Source organism: Peromyscus leucopus, chromosome 22 (genome assembly GCF_004664715.2).
Source record: "Peromyscus leucopus breed LL Stock chromosome 22, UCI_PerLeu_2.1, whole genome shotgun sequence".
Classification (NCBI taxonomy): domain Eukaryota; kingdom Metazoa; phylum Chordata; class Mammalia; order Rodentia; family Cricetidae; genus Peromyscus; species Peromyscus leucopus.
Genome location: NC_051081.1, coordinates 13528620 through 13533103, shown reverse-complemented (window position 1 = coordinate 13533103; position 4484 = coordinate 13528620). Strand labels below are relative to the sequence as shown.

The 4484-nt window shown below is 35.5% G+C and overlaps 1 non-coding gene across 1 annotated transcript; it reads left to right on the top strand.

Annotated features, from left to right (window-relative positions):
* The first annotated feature begins 203 nt into the window (after nt 1–203).
* Nucleotides 204–269, top strand: LOC114709721. The gene has a single exon (XR_003736968.1). It is a non-coding gene; the product is annotated as a small nucleolar RNA SNORD37 (small nucleolar RNA).
* Nucleotides 270–4484: the final 4215 nt, after the last annotated feature.

The following is a 4484-nucleotide window of genomic DNA, read 5'->3' as shown; positions in this document are numbered from 1 at the left end:
TTTGAAATGCTTCCCAAACTGTTCCACTGAGGAATCAAATATTCAAACATATGAACCTATGGAGGCCATTCTAATTCAATCCACCACATGTGTGTTTTACAACTTGACCCATATCCATACTTAGATTGCTGCAAAGTTCCATTAAAAGATTATTTTTAACAATCTAATGCTCCTGCTTTTGTTTCTCCTTTGCACAAACACCAACATACGATACAAAGAAGTATTGACACTTTGACCTGATGTCTGTTGAAGAAACTCAGTGTCTGAGCCTAAGGGGGAAAAAAAGAAGTATTGAGACATTAACAGTGATAAATAAAAGGGACCATGTGTAGTTTAGCAAACCTCAGATTCATTTAAAATGATTCTCTCCCTAGTTATGGAATATGGCCTCAATGGAACCTGACACTTCGTACTTTTATTCCATTATTTAGCTTTCAGTTTTAGTCTGGTACATGTGAATTAATAAAGTAGTGAAATTAATTGTACCTTTTAGTTCAAGGATTAATTGATTTATTTATGTTGATATTAATGATCATGAAAAAGCCAGAAATAAAACCTGGAGGCTCAAGATGCATATTGCATATCCAGATAACCACTATTCTATTTGTAATTTAGCATTTATATTTTACACACACACACACACACACACACACACACACACACACACACACACACACACACAGAGATGATTGGGAGCACCCACATACATACACAATATTAATGTGTATTTTTATTATTGGGAACATTAATAAAGATGCAGAGTTCTTGAAAGAGCACAGTGGTCTCTAAGTTTCTCACATACAGTCATTAGTTTGCTTAACTTAATAGCACTTATCTTTCCCAGTAACTTTGGATATGCTATTTTCAGACACTTTGACATGAAATGACTTAGGATGACATGGTACAAATGTGTCATGTATTTTTCTGTAATTGTCTGTAAATTACTACACGATAGCATCAAAGCACCATTATACTAGAAGAAATTTCTATGTATTGTTCCTAAGTAATAGTAGTACTGTCAAGTTTTAGAGACTTTTTTGTATTGTTTCAAAAATGTCAATTTCTGGTTTTCTATTAAAATTATTAAATTATGCAATAATATCTCATTTTTAGCATTTCTACCACAAAATATTCTTAGTTTCCTTCTTTTGCATATGTTGACATGCTAACCAAAGTTGTTACTATGAATTTTGAATAATAATCATACTTGATATATTTCAATGTCCCTAAATAGAGTATTTTTCTGACATCGCAGTTTCTAAGTTTTTGTCTCATTTTGAACAGAAAGCTGGCCTCAACACTGTCTTATCTCTCATTTCTCCTCTCTTTCATCAGCTTCTGCTACTTATATTTTGACATATCAAAACTAAGTGCCACTGTAATTTCAAAATTTATAAGAGAAGAAACTGAGTGAGTAGAGCTCCTGCCCCATATCAAGTTTGCTGCCTGCTTGTGGGATATTCTCATTTGTAGATGACAGCACAAATGCTCATCAGCTAACTTCCATCATGCAGAAACACTTTGGTAACATTGCTAGCTCTCTTTCTCCCTGCAACATCTACTCCCCCACATGTCAAACCAAGTGTACACATCACATATGTACTTGATTTTTATTCACAAACACTGATTCTATGAAAAGATGGTCCATGCTATTCCGCAGTAGCCCATGTACTCCAGATAATAAAATCAGTCTGAAACAGAAATTTCACTTCATGGAATCTTGCATTTGAACATTGCCCATTTCCTACTTCATCCTTTAAACTATATGACTGCTGTCATAACCGCCATAACTCCTTTCTCCTAACAAAAGTCCTGATTTCCCTCAAGGTTTCTGGGTATCACAATCTACCGTCTGTCACCAATCACACTCAGAAAATGCTCATATAGTACATTTTCTGTAGAATCTCAACATTTTTAGGTTCTTCATTTGTCATATAAATAAGTTGATTTGGATAACTGAAATAATGGTAATTTTACTTTTTCCTATCATTGAAATTAAAATATATGGTGGTGTGTGCCTTTAATCCCAGCACTTGGAAGGCAGAGGCAGATGGATCTCTGTGAGTTTGAGGCCAGCTTGGTCTACAGAGAGAATTCTAGAACAGGCTCCAAAGATACACACACACACACAAAAAAAACCCTGTGGTATTGTGTTCCCCCAAATATTGTGCATGCTAATAAACTTATTTGGGGTCAAAGACAGAACAGCCACAATATTAAACATAAAGGATAGGCAGTGGTAGCACACACCTTTAATTCTAGCATTCCAGAGACAGAAATCCATGTGTTCAAGGATACAGACAGGCATGGTGACTCATCACGCCTTTAATCCCAGAAAGCAAGCCTTTAATCCAGGGAGTGGTGGTTAGAAAGCAGAAAGGTATATAAGGTGTGAGGGCCAGAAACTAGCAGCATTTGGCTGGTTAAGCATTTGGCTGGTTAAGCTTCAGGCTTTCGAGCAGCAGTTCAGCTGAGAGCCATTGGGATGAGGACACAGAAGCTTCCAGTCTGAGGAAACAAGACCAGCTGAGAAGTTGGCCAGGTGAGGTTAGCTATGGCTTATTCTGTCTCTCTGACCATCCAGCATTTCACCCCAATAACTGGCCCTGATTTGATTTTATTAATAAGAACTTTTAAGATTCATGCTACAAACTTCTGTCTCAGAAAAAAGAGAGAGAGAGAGAGGAAAGGAAGAAAAGAGAAAAAGAAAAAAGAAACAAAGAAATTGAAATAAAACTACATTTTTTTTTACTTCATTTTTCTCTCAACCTGAGTAATGGTGACACCAGTAGACCTTCTATTATGGAAGGGGATAGGTAGAAGTTTCTCTGCCTCCTTCCTGTTCCTAGATACCCAGCAACAATTCCCAAATAATTCACTCAGAGGCTCAATATTACTTATAAATACTCAGGTGGTAGCTCAGACTTATTACTAACTAGCTCTTACACTTAAAGTAACCCATAATTCTTATCTGTGTTTAGCCACATGGTTTCATCCCTTTTCTCAGTCCAGCCTTTTCATCTTGATTGCTGTGAGTCCAGCTAGCAACTCCTGACTCTGCCCTTCCTCTTTCCTGAGTTCTCCTAGTCTGTTTGCTTTGCCTATACTTCCTGCCTGGCTACTGACCACTCAGTATTTTATTAAACCAATTCAAGTGATAAATCTTTACAGTGTACAAAAGCATTTTTCCACAGCTGAGGGGAAAATTCTTATGAGGCTCCTAAGCCCAGATAAGAACCTTCAGGCAAATAGGGGGTGCTGAAAATGGGAAGAACAGTCTTTCTCAGAGAACAGACTAACAACTGCTTCTCTAATACCAAGTGGTCAGCTCTGAAATTATATGTGGACAAGTAAAATCATATGGGCTGAGCAGGCAGCACTTACCTATTAACGTGTGTATATCCATATATATGTAACAATGAAACAAAACAGAGACCCCTCAGCTTCTAGTGTAGTGATGATAAACAGATGATAGATATTGAAATAAAAGAATCTAGTAAGGTAGCAGTGTTTTATTCTTTAAACAGCAAGGAAAAATTATTAAGAGAAATTGGCATAAATATGATTAATCTGGCTCAAATGGTTAACATTTCTTGAATTATATAGCATTTATGAGTATTCATTTGGATAAAGTGATAAAGTCTGACTGGTATCCAAAATCCTCAAAACAGTTAAACTTCTCACAAGAATTATAAAAATCCTGTATGAAAAGTCAGTGTTCAAAAAGTCCTGGCTCTCCCAGGCCCAGAACATCAGTGGGTGCTACAGCTCTAATTAAACTGATTTTAATTTACTCCCAGTCCTATTTTCTTACATTTAAATAAATAAGTAAATAAATTGAAGTTCCTCAAGTAAAACTTTGATTGTGAGTGAAGAATGAGTGTTTTAACTTTTGTTGAAATTTTAAGCAGTTAAATGCAATAGAAATGTGCAGTATGTTGAAACATCCAAATTCAGTATTATGAAATATAAGTATTATGTGACTTCCTTGTTAGACTTTGTCATGTTTTCTACATTGTTGATTTTTACACGTCTCTAAGAACCTTCTCCTTCCTGCCTGGTAACTCATTGGTGAATGCATGTCTTGTAACACAGCTACTCATTTTTGAAACTTAGATTTCTGTAGTGTTAATTTATGGCATGAAATTGTAGAGCAAATTGAAAAAGAATGTTCAAGACTCCTCTAAAATGCTTATAGAGTCCTTGAATTGATAATAATTGAATTACCTGTTGAAGAATTTGTATGTATATAATAATTTTTGTTAGTTAAAGGTGAAAATAAGATGTTAATCTTGTAATAAACATATAACTATATAATAACTATATAATGGTTTATTAGGCTGGAGCGAAGGCTTCATAGGTTAAAGTATTTGCTACACAGTCATGAGTTTCTGCTTAGAATCTCTAGAACCGATGTCAGCTAGACATGGTAGTGCATGTATATAATCCCAAAACTAATTCAGGGAGATGATAGGCAGAGGCAG